General features: G+C 48.4%; 2 non-coding genes across 2 annotated transcripts; both read right to left on the bottom strand.

The window, feature by feature from the left end:
* Window positions 1-4,916: 4,916 nt before the first annotated feature.
* Window positions 4,917-4,993, bottom strand: Trnaa-agc (transfer RNA alanine (anticodon AGC)). The gene has a single exon. It is a non-coding gene; the product is annotated as a tRNA-Ala (tRNA).
* Window positions 4,994-14,575: 9,582 nt separating this feature from the next.
* Trnaa-agc (transfer RNA alanine (anticodon AGC)) lies at window positions 14,576-14,652 on the bottom strand. Its single transcript has one exon. It is a non-coding gene; the product is annotated as a tRNA-Ala (tRNA).
* Window positions 14,653-15,478: the final 826 nt, after the last annotated feature.

Here is a 15,478-nt window from a genome sequence, read left to right as displayed (position 1 = left end):
GATCGTACTACGAAACGCTCCCCAAACTTGGCAGTCACCCATGCAGATGACTTTTCCGACTTTACACGACGCTCACGCAACGCTCACGCTAGTGACAGCCTTATTTATAGTTCGACGTCGCGCCAAAGCGAATGAGCACATTTCGCCTACGGCTTAGGCTGTTCTTCTAGTGTGGCTGCTCTGTGTCTGCAGGCAGCGAGGGGCTGCAAGCTTCCTGTGTTCGCACCTATATCACCTGTGCTTCCTTGTCAGAGACAGACTATCGCAAAACATACAACTCACTCCATGAATTGATTGCTACGGCATCTGTTATCAGCAGTCACAACCAGCAACACCAGTAGCAGACGACTGCACGCAAAGAATGGGAACGTGCAGTGGGATTTACGTGAAATCGGCGCAATTGTGGATGCTAGTCGTTCGCTTGTATCTGCCTACACACCTCTGCCGGTTGGGAATTATTCCACTTGCATGGCAAGGTGCGCATGTGGGTGTGTTAAAAATTCTGGAGGCGCTGGGTATCGATCCCAGTACCTCTCGCACGCTAAGCGAGCGCTCTACCATCTGAGCTACACCCAACCCCCTGATAACTAGTGGTGCTACATACAGTCATATCAACGTCACAGACCCTTGCACTCCCATTATTCCGCAGACAAACACTACTCTCTATGTATCAGTGAGGGTGTCTTTCAGGTTTCGTGCATTCTGTATCGAATCGTAGTTGGCCACAATGAAAGTGGCACGCATAACGTCGAAAATAGAGTTCAGACACCGCTCTGAGTAAGACGAACGTGTTGTCCACCTCTAGACTTCAATGACGTTAAGCCGTGATACCTAAGACAGATCTGCACTCGATGACACCACGATAACAGCCGGTCCCCACACTTACACCTTGCTCTCCTTATGACAGTATACATCATATCAGTCTGTGACGCTGGTTTTGCAACTTCTTGCGTGCGTTTATGTTCGCCGCGACCAACACTTACCATGCACTGACCACAGAACATGGAGGAGCCAGGGCTTGAACCCGAGACCGTTCACACGCTAAGCGAACGATCTGCCAACTGAGCTACAGCTACACACACGACCAAGCCTGGCTATTCTCCATTCTTTGCGACTCTGATGTGCAAGGACACGATGGTTGGTTGGTTTGTAGCGGCGAAGGTACCAGAATACAAAGGCGCGGACACGTTCATATACACAAGAGTTCCAAGTAGTTTCGATGCTCTGGTATTACGAATGCAAATTCCGTCTGTTTTGAACGTCTTAAATTGAAAGGGCGGTCACAAATTGGTCCATTTCACTCCTTGTCCACAATCACACAGCACCTGAGGTAACAAGCACATCTCGAGCCCCATTGTGCTCTCCATTGTTCATGCCAACTCAGTGCCTCGCTCTTTGCTACTGCGTAAAACTCTTGTCGTCCAACTGCAAGACACTGGGACACAATAAGTTTCCGCGTCCCCTTTGCACTGATCGTACTACGAAACGCTCCCCAAACTTGGCAGTCACCCATGCAGATGACTTTTCCGACTTTACACGACGCTCACGCAACGCTCACGCTAGTGACAGCCTTATTTATAGTTCGACGTCGCGCCAAAGCGAATGAGCACATTTCGCCTACGGCTTAGGCTGTTCTTCTAGTGTGGCTGCTCTGTGTCTGCAGGCAGCGAGGGGCTGCAAGCTTCCTGTGTTCGCACCTATATCACCTGTGCTTCCTTGTCAGAGACAGACTATCGCAAAACATACAACTCACTCCATGAATTGATTGCTACGGCATCTGTTATCAGCAGTCACAACCAGCAACACCAGTAGCAGACGACTGCACGCAAAGAATGGGAACGTGCAGTGGGATTTACGTGAAATCGGCGCAATTGTGGATGCTAGTCGTTCGCTTGTATCTGCCTACACACCTCTGCCGGTTGGGAATTATTCCACTTGCATGGCAAGGTGCGCATGTGGGTGTGTTAAAAATTCTGGAGGCGCTGGGTATCGATCCCAGTACCTCTCGCACGCTAAGCGAGCGCTCTACCATCTGAGCTACACCCAACCCCCTGATAACTAGTGGTGCTACATACAGTCATATCAACGTCACAGACCCTTGCACTCCCATTATTCCGCAGACAAACACTACTCTCTATGTATCAGTGAGGGTGTCTTTCAGGTTTCGTGCATTCTGTATCGAATCGTAGTTGGCCACAATGAAAGTGGCACGCATAACGTCGAAAATAGAGTTCAGACACCGCTCTGAGTAAGACGAACGTGTTGTCCACCTCTAGACTTCAATGACGTTAAGCCGTGATACCTAAGACAGATCTGCACTCGATGACACCACGATAACAGCCGGTCCCCACACTTACACCTTGCTCTCCTTATGACAGTATACATCATATCAGTCTGTGACGCTGGTTTTGCAACTTCTTGCGTGCGTTTATGTTCGCCGCGACCAACACTTACCATGCACTGACCACAGAACATGGAGGAGCCAGGGCTTGAACCCGAGACCGTTCACACGCTAAGCGAACGATCTGCCAACTGAGCTACAGCTACACACACGACCAAGCCTGGCTATTCTCCATTCTTTGCGACTCTGATGTGCAAGGACACGATGGTTGGTTGGTTTGTAGCGGCGAAGGTACCAGAATACAAAGGCGCGGACACGTTCATATACACAAGAGTTCCAAGTAGTTTCGATGCTCTGGTATTACGAATGCAAATTCCGTCTGTTTTGAACGTCTTAAATTGAAAGGGCGGTCACAAATTGGTCCATTTCACTCCTTGTCCACAATCACACAGCACCTGAGGTAACAAGCACATCTCGAGCCCCATTGTGCTCTCCATTGTTCATGCCAACTCAGTGCCTCGCTCTTTGCTACTGCGTAAAACTCTTGTCGTCCAACTGCAAGACACTGGGACACAATAAGTTTCCGCGTCCCCTTTGCACTGATCGTACTACGAAACGCTCCCCAAACTTGGCAGTCACCCATGCAGATGACTTTTCCGACTTTACACGACGCTCACGCAACGCTCACGCTAGTGACAGCCTTATTTATAGTTCGACGTCGCGCCAAAGCGAATGAGCACATTTCGCCTACGGCTTAGGCTGTTCTTCTAGTGTGGCTGCTCTGTGTCTGCAGGCAGCGAGGGGCTGCAAGCTTCCTGTGTTCGCACCTATATCACCTGTGCTTCCTTGTCAGAGACAGACTATCGCAAAACATACAACTCACTCCATGAATTGATTGCTACGGCATCTGTTATCAGCAGTCACAACCAGCAACACCAGTAGCAGACGACTGCACGCAAAGAATGGGAACGTGCAGTGGGATTTACGTGAAATCGGCGCAATTGTGGATGCTAGTCGTTCGCTTGTATCTGCCTACACACCTCTGCCGGTTGGGAATTATTCCACTTGCATGGCAAGGTGCGCATGTGGGTGTGTTAAAAATTCTGGAGGCGCTGGGTATCGATCCCAGTACCTCTCGCACGCTAAGCGAGCGCTCTACCATCTGAGCTACACCCAACCCCCTGATAGCTAGTGGTGCTACATACAGTCATATCAACGTCACAGTCCCTTGCACTCCCATTATTCCGCAGACAAACACTACTCTCTATGTATCAGTGAGGGTGTCTTTCAGGTTTCGTGCATTCTGTATCGAATCGTAGTTGGCCACAATGAAAGTGGCACGCATAACGTCGAAAATAGAGTTCAGACACCGCTCTGAGTAAGACGAACGTGTTGTCCACCTCTAGACTTCAATGACGTTAAGCCGTGATACCTAAGACAGATCTGCACTCGATGACACCACGATAACAGCCGGTCCCCACACTTACACCTTGCTCTCCTTATGACAGTATACATCATATCAGTCTGTGACGCTGGTTTTGCAACTTCTTGCGTGCGTTTATGTTCGCCGCGACCAACACTTACCATGCACTGACCACAGAACATGGAGGAGCCAGGGCTTGAACCCGAGACCGTTCACACGCTAAGCGAACGATCTGCCAACTGAGCTACAGCTACACACACGACCAAGCCTGGCTATTCTCCATTCTTTGCGACTCTGATGTGCAAGGACACGATGGTTGGTTGGTTTGTAGCGGCGAAGGTACCAGAATACAAAGGCGCGGACACGTTCATATACACAAGAGTTCCAAGTAGTTTCGATGCTCTGGTATTACGAATGCAAATTCCGTCTGTTTTGAACGTCTTAAATTGAAAGGGCGGTCACAAATTGGTCCATTTCACTCCTTGTCCACAATCACACAGCACCTGAGGTAACAAGCACATCTCGAGCCCCATTGTGCTCTCCATTGTTCATGCCAACTCAGTGCCTCGCTCTTTGCTACTGCGTAAAACTCTTGTCGTCCAACTGCAAAACACTGGGACACAATAAGTTTCCGCGTCCCCTTTGCACTGATCGTACTACGAAACGCTCCCCAAACTTGGCAGTCACCCATGCAGATGACTTTTCCGACTTTACACGACGCTCACGCAACGCTCACGCTAGTGACAGCCTTATTTATAGTCCGACGTCGCGCCAAAGCGAATGAGCACATTTCGCCTACGGCTTAGGCCGCTCTTCTAGTGTGGCTGCTCTGTGTCTGCAGGTAGCGAGGGGCTGCAAGCTTCCTGTGTTCGCACCTATATCACCTGTGCTTCCTTGTCAGAGACAGACTATCGCAAAACATACAACTCACTCCATGAATTGATTGCTACGGCATCTGTTATCAGCAGTCACAACCAGCAACACCAGTAGCAGCCGACTGCATGCAAAGAATGGGAACGTGCAGTGGGATTTACGTGAAATCGGCGCAATTGTGGATGCTAGTCGTTCGCTTGTATCTGCCTACACACCTCTGCCGGTTGGGAATTATTCCACTAGCATTGCAAGGTGCGCATGTAGGTGTGTTAAAAATTCTGGAGGCGCTGGGTATCGATCCCAGTACCTCTCGCACGCTAAGCGAGCGCTCTACCATCTGAGCTACGCCCAACCCCCTGATAACTAGTGGTGCTACATACAGTCATATCAACGTCACAGACCCTTGCACTCCCATTATTCCGCAGACAAACACTACTCTCTATGTATCAGTGAGGGTGTCTTTCAGGTTTCGTGCATTCTGTATCGAATCGTATTTGGCCACAATGAAAGTGGCACGCATAACGTCGAAAATAGAGTTCAGACACCGCTCTGAGTAAGACGAACGTGTTGTCCACCTCTAGACTTCAATGACGTTAAGCCGTGATACCTAAGACAGATCTGCACTCGATGACACCACGATAACAGCCGGTCCCCACACTTACACCTTGCTCTCCTTATGACAGTATACATCATATCAGTCTGTGACGCTGGTTTTGCAACTTCTTGCGTGCGTTTATGTTCGCCGCGACCAACACTTACCATGCACTGACCACAAAACATGGAGGAGCCAGGGCTTGAACCCGAGACCGTTCACACGCTAAGCGAACGATCTGCCAACTGAGCTACAGCTACACACACGACCAAGCCTGGCTATTCTCCATTCTTTGCGACTCTGATGTGCAAGGACACGATGGTTGGTTGGTTTGTAGCGGCGAAGGTACCAGAATACAAAGGCGCGGACACGTTCATATACACAAGAGTTCCAAGTAGTTTCGATGCTCTGGTATTACGAATGCAAATTCCGTCTGTTTTGAACGTCTTAAATTGAAAGGGCGGTCACAAATTGGTCCATTTCACTCCTTGTCGACAATCACACAGCACCTGAGGTAACAAGCACATCTCGAGCCCCATTGTGCTCTCCATTGTTCATGCCAACTCAGTGCCTCGCTATTTGCTACTGCGTAAAACTCTTGTCGTCCAACTGCAAGACACTGGGACACAATAAGTTTCCGCGTCCCCTTTGCACTGATCGTACTACGAAACGCTCCCCAAACTTGGCAGTCACCCATGCAGATGACTTTTCCGACTTTACACGACGCTCACGCAACGCTCACGCTAGTGACAGCCTTATTTATAGTTCGACGTCGCGCCAAAGCGAATGAGCACATTTCGCCTACGGCTTAGGCTGTTCTTCTAGTGTGGCTGCTCTGTGTCTGCAGGCAGCGAGGGGCTGCAAGCTTCCTGTGTTCGCACCTATATCACCTGTGCTTCCTTGTCAGAGACAGACTATCGCAAAACATACAACTCACTCCATGAATTGATTGCTACGGCATCTGTTATCAGCAGTCACAACCAGCAACACCAGTAGCAGACGACTGCACGCAAAGAATGGGAACGTGCAGTTGGATTTACGTGAAATCGGCGCAATTGTGGATGCTAGTCGTTCGCTTGTATCTGCCTACACACCTCTGCCGGTTGGGAATTATTCCACTTGCATGGCAAGGTGCGCATGTAGGTGTGTTAAAAATTCTGGAGGCGCTGGGTATCGATCCCAGTACCTCTCGCACGCTAAGCGAGCGCTCTACCATCTGAGCTACACCCAACCCCCTGATAACTAGTGGTGCTACATACAGTCATATCAACGTCACAGACCCTTGCACTCCCATTATTCCGCAGACAAACACTACTCTCTATGTATCAGTGAGGGTGTCTTTCAGGTTTCGTGCATTCTGTATCGAATCGTAGTTGGCCACAATGAAAGTGGCACGCATAACGTCGAAAATAGAGTTCAGACACCGCTCTGAGTAAGACGAACGTGTTGTCCACCTCTAGACTTCAATGACGTTAAGCCGTGATACCTAAGACAGATCTGCACTCGATGACACCACGATAACAGCCGGTCCCCACACTTACACCTTGCTCTCCTTATGACAGTATACATCATATCAGTCTGTGACGCTGGTTTTGCAACTTCTTGCGTGCGTTTATGTTCGCCGCGACCAACACTTACCATGCACTGACCACAGAACATGGAGGAGCCAGGGCTTGAACCCGAGACCGTTCACACGCTAAGCGAACGATCTGCCAACTGAGCTACAGCTACACACACGACCAAGCCTGGCTATTCTCCATTCTTTGCGACTCTGATGTGCAAGGACACGATGGTTGGTTGGTTTGTAGCGGCGAAGGTACCAGAATACAAAGGCGCGGACACGTTCATATACACAAGAGTTCCAAGTAGTTTCGATGCTCTGGTATTACGAATGCAAATTCCGTCTGTTTTGAACGTCTTAAATTGAAAGGGCGGTCACAAATTGGTCCATTTCACTCCTTGTCCACAATCACACAGCACCTGAGGTAACAAGCACATCTCGAGCCCCATTGTGCTCTCCATTGTTCATGCCAACTCAGTGCCTCGCTCTTTGCTACTGCGTAAAACTCTTGTCGTCCAACTGCAAGACACTGGGACACAATAAGTTTCCGCGTCCCCTTTGCACTGATCGTACTACGAAACGCTCCCCAAACTTGGCAGTCACCCATGCAGATGACTTTTCCGACTTTACACGACGCTCACGCTAGTGACAGCCTTATTTATTGTTCGACGTCGCGCCAAAGCGAATGAGCACATTTCGCCTACGGCTTAGGCTGCTCTTCTAGTGTGGCTGCTCTGTGTCTGCAGGCAGCGAGGGGCTGCAAGCTTCCTGTGTTCGCACCTATATCACCTGTGCTTCCTTGTCAGAGACAGACTATCGCAAAACATACAACTCACTCCATGAATTGATTGCTACGGCATCTGTTATCAGCAGTCACAACCAGCAACACCAGTAGCAGCCGACTGCACGCAAAGAATGGGAACGTGCAGTGGGATTTACGTGAAATCGGCGCAATTGTGGATGCTAGTCGTTCGCTTGTATCTGCCTACACACCTCTGCCTGTTGGGAATTATTCCACTTGCATTGCGAGGTGCGCATGTAGATGTGTTAAAAACTCTGGAGGCGCTGGGAATCGATCCCAGTACCTCTCGCACGCTAAGCGAGCGCTCTACCATCTTTTTTTTTTTTTTTTTTTTTTTTTTTTAGGGTCTCCTTCCTCCCCTTCAGCCCCGCCTTGCGCTCGCCATAAATCGCCTTCGTCGGCGTCGGCTTCATCTGCCATGATTTCTGAAGTACTTATTCTTCTGAACTATTCCGATTTCCAAACCAAAGATACTTCTAAACCTATTGCATAGTCCCGCAATGGTGACAAAGTAGAATATATATATATTTTTTTTTTAATAGAAAATGAAAAAGGAACTCTGGTCCGCTAGAAAAACAGAAGAAAATAAAATAGTCCTTGTCGTAACACTGTTCAGTATACGTCACTGTGACATTTGAAGAAGAAAAGAGAAAAAACAAAGCAATGTAGAATGAAGGAAAGAAAAAATACTTCTTTCATCGAAGAACGACTTCTAAAAAATTCGCATATCGTTTCCTGTAATGTCTCGTCTGTGAAAGTATGTGAAACTGTAATGCCAGGTAAAGACAGAACGCCGCCTCACTCTTGGGTTCTTGCGTCTGTAAATAATGAACATAATGACCCTTCAACCAATTGACAGAGTTCCGTTTGGTGTTCGGGTACGGCACTGAATCCGGATACAGGAAATCTTCAGGTTTAATACAAAGCTGGGAAGTCCTCATAATCGTAGCCAGTTTTCGGCGAATGCATGGCCAAACTGCTTGGACAGTGGTGCACAGAAAACGATGTTCATCAGTATCAGGCAAGTTGCACGTTAGGCACAAAGGTGAGTCAGCCAAATGTAGAGCATGAAGTCGTGAATTGGTACTTATTTTACGGTTCACGACCCTGTACCAAGAGGCTTTCACTGACGTTGGTAAATCACGGCTATGTATGTTTTTCCATATCACTGGCCAGCGATGATTGGGGTATTTGTGTTCGATGTTGTTCCTGTTCTTGGTTGCCAGTAGTTTATTATAAACTAACTTCACCACGGAAAGCTCATTTTCTGGGAGAGTTGACCGTACGTAACTGAACTCAATGAAAAAGCTCTTAAAGTGAGTCAGCGCAGGCGGAATATGTTGAACAGAGACAGGAGGCTGCAGGCAGGCCGGCGCTATTTCGGTTAACAAGTGAGCCGTTAGACTGTTCGGTAACGACCTCCACCGTTTGTAGGTGGTGCATACGTACAAAGCTCGTGACTTGGAACGAACATCTGTTAAATTTAAGCCTCCATCGGTCGTGGAGAGAGTGAGCGTATCGTACTTGACTTTAAAAATGTGTCCACGTGTGACAAAATGGCCTAGAGCGGACATCATACGCTTCGCTGTCTCCTGTGGCATGGGCAGTACTTGTGCAACGTAGTTAATCTTTGAGGTGAGGTAGACATTAGCGAAGGTGACTTTCTGCAGTTCATCAAGGCTTCTTAGGTAGTGGGTCTGCATGCAAGCACGCATACTTGCCAGGAGATTCCTATAGTTCACCGCAATTGTGTGCTGTATGTTGCTCCTGTACTCAATACCAAGGCATTTCATTTTAGAAATTAGTTGCAACTGACCGTGATGGTGCAGCGAGATGCCGCGTCCTATGTTCATAATGCCAGATTTCCTGGCATTCAACTTCGCACCCGCAACAAGTTCGTAGTTTTTGACGATCTGAAGGGCTTCCTCGACTTCACCTTCGTCCATGACCAAAAATCCGACGTCATCCGCATATGCAGTACAAACAATCTTAATGCCGTGGATGGTTAATCCTTGTAGACGCTGTGTCAAGGTGACAAGCAAAGGCTCAATGGCAATGGCAAACAAGGCCATTGACATAGGGCATCCCTGTCGCACTGAATTAGTAATATTAATTGATGCGCTCAGCTGGCCATTCACCATGAGTCGAGTTACTCCTTTACGAAGGAGCTCATGTATAAGATTGATAAAACGTAGTGGAAATCCCATGGCATGCATCGTCCGGATGAGAAACTGATGGTTTACTCTGTCGAATGCCTTTGAAAAGTCAAGGGAAACTAGCGCACACCGTATCTTACACGCATCTGCAATGGCTATAACGTCCCTGTATTGAGACAAATTTTGGAAGATCGTCCTACCGACACCTACACTGGTCTGGTACTGACCAATGACAGTATTCATCAACATTTTCAATCTATTAGAAATAATACGTGCTAAAATTTTGTAGTCACTGTTCAGTAAAGTAAGCGGCCGAAAATCGTCAACAGAACTGCACATTGGGCGTTTAGGGATTAAAACCACGATGCCTTCCACGAGAGCCTGAGGAACATTAAAATCTGGCCGTAAAATTTCATTAAACATACTCAACAACTTGGGCTTTAATTTGTCGCAGAAAGTAAGATAAAATTCGGCAGTGAGACCGTCGGGTCCCGGCGATTTATTTTTCGGACTTCGTGATAGCGCAGAATCCAATTCGTCTTCATCAATTTCTCGCATGAGAGTTTCGACTTCAGCAGCACCCAAAGTCCTTTGCAAGTTATTGAGTAATTCATCGTGAGTTCCATCGTCGGTATGTGTCGTTGTCAGGAGACCTGCCAAGTGATTGTGAAGTGCGTTCCGTATGTCTTGTTGCCGCGTGAGCGCAACGCCTTCACTCAACTGAAGACGAGTTATTAATCTCCGCCGCCCCCTCTTATTTTCACGAATGACGTGAAACATGGATGTCATTTCGTCGTCTATCACATTCTGGGGCCTGGACCTTATTTGAAAGCCTTCTGCCTGCTGCCGCTGAAGTTTTAATAATTTTGCCTTAATTTTTTTAATCTGCATAAAATTTTCAGGTACAGTCACATCGGACTGGTAAAGCTCCCTGAGACAAGTAAAATAAAACTCAGACGTTTGCCGTTGCCACCAGGATTTGTCCCGAGCGTAGCGTTTAAACATTTTTCATAAAGTTGGTTTGGCATGTGTTATCCACCATTCAGTAACGGAGGCATACTGTGCAACCCGTCGTTCACATGCCTCCCATGTTTCGTTAAAGACACGGTGACAGTCAACATCGTTAAGGAGAGCATTGTTAAGTTTCCAGAAACCTCTGCCGCGAAATGTGCCTTGCTTGACCATGTTAACAGTACAAATATATGCGGCATGATCGGAAAAAATTGTGGGCCAAACTTCGGATTGGAGGACTTGAGTCTTCATACACGCCGATACATAGATTCTGTCTAGCCGGCTTGCAGAGTGGTTCGTGACATGAGTGAACCCAGGTGCCGCTCCGTGCGTATGCTCCCATGTGTCAATGAGGTTCATTTCTTGGACGATACGTTCTAGTTCTCCAGATTTGTTAAAATTAGGCGTCTGGTCTTTTGGACTTAAGACACAATTGAAGTCACCCGCAAAAATTATACGATCGTAGGTTCCCCTAAAAAGTGGGACTATGGCGCTTGTGAAGAACTCAGCCCTAGCACGCCTATTGCTACTGCCGGACGGGGCGTAAACATTGATTATGCGTGTCCGATGGAAAGTGACAGCGATCCCTCTATGATCAGGCAGTTTTTCTGCGTCGGTCGCTACAATCCCTTCTTTTAACAGAATCGCTGTCCCTAAATTCGCACCGCTCCCGGAATTGGAGAGAGTAGTATAACCAGTTATTTGGTCAAGTTCAATCGCAGCGACTTCTTGAAGTAACAGAATATCGATATCCGCTGCGTATACAAAATCTTGTAAATTACGGAGCCGCCAGTACGACTGTATCTTATTGATGTTTAACGTGGCAATTTTATAGGCTTGGGGCTCGTTCATGGGAGAAGGCACATACTATTAATTAAACAGTCTTAGAAGGATGGCTAACGAAATTGAGGCCAAGCGCGTCAGTCGGAGTTCCTGTAGTTCCCGGTACGGTTGGTGTATGCTGCTCTGTGGGGGGTGCCGAAGATTCCGTCTCAATGGTCCGCATGACAGCCGCATCATTGCTCGCATCCAATACTTCCATTTCCTGTGCCCAATTCCCAGTGAGAGTGGCCTCTGACAAAAGCGATCCTGCGTTTCCTTGAGCGTGGGTATCCGGCAAAACGACTCTACTCGAGGTATCACTATCTTCCACCCGTCGTGGATTCACAGGGGGAGACACTACAGGATCAATGTCCATTCGACCAGACGCAGGGAGACCAACTTCAGAGGGTTCAGAAGTGTTCTGACACATTTGGCTGCTTATTCGTTTCGCTTTGTCGCGGAGCTGTGGGGCGAGCTGATTGGCTCCTTGATGTGCAAGTCTCCGCTTCTTTTTGGAAGGCTTCCTGTTAGGGTTCGCAGTATCATCAACATCCGAAGTGGACTGTTGACTCTGGGGTTGATCCGCCGGGAACACAGCGTCTGCTTCATCCTCAGTACCAGTGGCATCAACCACTGGGGAGTCATCCGTCGTTACCTCCATCTCTGAGTGTGGTAGCGGCGGTGCCGCGTCAGCACTCGGTTCTTTGACGTTATCGGCCAAAACATCATTCAAACGAGGGGCATCTACAGGCGGGGTCGCGGGTGGAAGACCAGAAGCCGCGACAGCGTATGTCAGTGGCAGTGCCGTCGTCACAGGGGGGCTAGCGGCTTCACCGACAGGTATCTGCGTCACCCGTCTTTGTATACATTCAGAGCGCACGTGGCCGGGCGCACCACAGCCGGCACACGTTTTTGGCTGCCCATCATATATGACAATTCCGCGATGTCCACCTACGTAAATATATGAAGGTATGTGCTTCTGTATATCGATCTTAACCTGCCTGACGCCGTTAAGCACCGGAAATTTGTGGGCTTTGGACCAACGCTCCGCAAAATTGTTAATGACCCTCCCGTAAGGTGTCAATGCAGAATTTATTTGCGCGGCTGTTATTTCAAACGGGAGTTCGAAAATACGTGCCGTCCGGATGCCCAGTCCAGCATGCGTAATGCTGACGTCACTGACGGTACCATCGCTATGTTTAAACTTCAGTACACCTCCACTGGACTCTACAATTCTATCACACAGTTCAGAGGACGTTAATTTCACATAAACAACACTAGTCACGATAGAGAAATTTATCCCTACAATGTCATCAAAAGTAATCTTAGCTGTTTCCTCTAACCATGCTTCAACTTCAAACGAATTTGGTTTCGAAAAGTTCCTATCAAAGGTAAACTTCAAGGTATCTTTCCTGTTAGTCGGATTCATAATTCCATATCAGATCCTACAGAACGGAACGAATACTAATAAGCAGACGCTGTAAGCACGCGACTCACCGCCTGACGTAAACACTTCCTGCCGCAGCGCGCTGGCCCTGGAGGTCCGCTCACCACCGCTGCCGCAGGCAGACTGCGCCATCTGAGCTACACCCAACCCCCTGGTAACTAGTGGTGCTACATACAGTCATATCAACGTCACAGACCCTTGCACTCCCATTATTCCGCAGACAAACACTACTCTCTATGTATCAGTGAGGGTGTCTTTCAGGTTTCGTGCATTCTGTATCGAATCGTAGTTGGCCACAATGAAAGTGGCACGCATAACGTCGAAAATAGAGTTCAGACACCGCTCTGAGTAAGACGAACGTGTTGTCCACCTCTAGACTTCAATGACGTTAAGCCGTGATACCTAAGACAGATCTGCACTCGATGACACCACGATAACAGCCGGTCCCCACACTTACACCTTGCTCTCCTTATGAAAGTATACATCATATCAGTCTGTGACGCTGGTTTTGCAACTTCTTGCGTGCGTTTATGTTCGCCGCGACCAACACTTACCATGCACTGACCACAGAACATGGAGGAGCCAGGGCTTGAACCCGAGACCGTTCACACGCTAAGCGAAACGATCTGCCAACTGAGCTACAGCTACACACACGACCAAAGCCTGGCTATTCTCCATTCTTTGCGACTCTGATGTGCAAGGACACGATGGTTGGTTGGTTTGTAGCGGCGAAGGTACCAGAATACAAAGGCGCGGACACGTTCATATACACAAGAGTTCCAAGTAGTTTCGATGCTCTGGTATTACGAATGCAAATTCCGTCTGTTTTGAACGTCTTAAATTGAAAGGGCGGTCACAAATTGGTCCATTTCACTCCTTGTCGACAATCACACAGCACCTGAGGTAACAAGCACATCTCGAGCCCCATTGTGCTCTCCATTGTTCATGCCAACTCAGTGCCTCGCTCTTTGCTACTGCGTAAAACTCTTGTCGTCCAACTGTAAGACACTGGGACACAATAAGTTTCCGCGTCCCCTTTGCACTGATCGTACTACGAAACGCTCCCCAAACTTGGCAGTCACCCATGCAGATGACTTTTCCGACTTTACACGACGCTCACGCAACGCTCACGCTAGTGACAGCCTTATTTATAGTTCGACGTCGCGCCAAAGCGAATGAGCACATTTCGCCTACGGCTTAGGCCGCTCTTCTAGTGTGGCTGCTCTGTGTCTGCAGGTAGCGAGGGGCTGCAAGCTTCCTGTGTTCGCACCTATATCACCTGTGCTTCCTTGTCAGAGACAGACTATCGCAAAACATACAACTCACTCCATGAATTGATTGCTACGGCATCTGTTATCAGCAGTCACAACCAGCAACACCAGTAGCAGCCGACTGCACGCAAAGAATGGGAACGTGCAGTGGGATTTACGTGAAATCGGCGCAATTGTGGATGCTAGTCGTTCGCTTGTATCTGCCTACACACCTCTGCCGGTTGGGAATTATTCCACTTGCATGGCAAGGTGCGCATGTAGGTGTGTTAAAAATTCTGGAGGCGCTGGGTATCGATCCCAGTACCTCTCGCACGCTAAGCGAGCGCTCTACCATCTGAGCTACGCCCAACCCCCCGATAACTAGTAGTGCTACATACAGTCATATCAACGTCACAGACCATTGCACTCCCATTATTCCGCAGACAAACTCTACTCTCTATGTATCAGTGAGGGTGTCTTTCAGGTTTCGTGCATTCTGTATCGAATCGTAGTTGGCCACAATGAAAGTGGCACGCATAACGTCGAAAATAGAGTTCAGACACCGCTCTGAGTAAGACGAACGTGTTGTCCACCTCTAGACTTCAATGACGTTAAGCCGTGATACCTAAGACAGATCTGCACTCGATGACACCACGATAACAGCCGGTCCCCACACTTACACCTTGCTCTCCTTATGACAGTATACATCATATCAGTCTGTGACGCTGGTTTTGCAACTTCTTGCGTGCGTTTATGTTCGCCGCGACCAACACTTACCATGCACTGACCACAAAACATGGAGGAGCCAGGGCTTGAACCCGAGACCGTTCACACGCTAAGCGAACGATCTGCCAACTGAGCTACAGCTACACACACGACCAAGCCTGGCTATTCTCCATTCTTTGCGACTCTGATGTGCAAGGACACGATGGTTGGTTTGTAGCGGCGAAGGTACCAGAATACAAAGGCGCGGACACGTTCATATACACAAGAGTTCCAAGTAGTTTCGATGCTCTGGTATTACGAATGCAAATTCCGTCTGTTTTGAACGTCTTAAATTGAAAGGGCAGTCACAAATTGGTCCATTTCACTCCTTGTCGACAATCACACAGCACCTGAGGTAACAAGCACATCTCGAGCCCCATTGTGCTCTCCATTGTTCATGCCAACTCAGTGCCTCGCTCTTTGCTACTGCGTAAA

This window comes from Schistocerca gregaria, chromosome 3, assembly GCF_023897955.1.
Source record: "Schistocerca gregaria isolate iqSchGreg1 chromosome 3, iqSchGreg1.2, whole genome shotgun sequence".
In the NCBI taxonomy this organism is placed as follows: Eukaryota; Metazoa; Arthropoda; class Insecta; order Orthoptera; family Acrididae; genus Schistocerca; species Schistocerca gregaria.
Note: the sequence above shows the minus strand (reverse complement) of the source record. Positions and strands in the feature narration are given on the sequence as shown.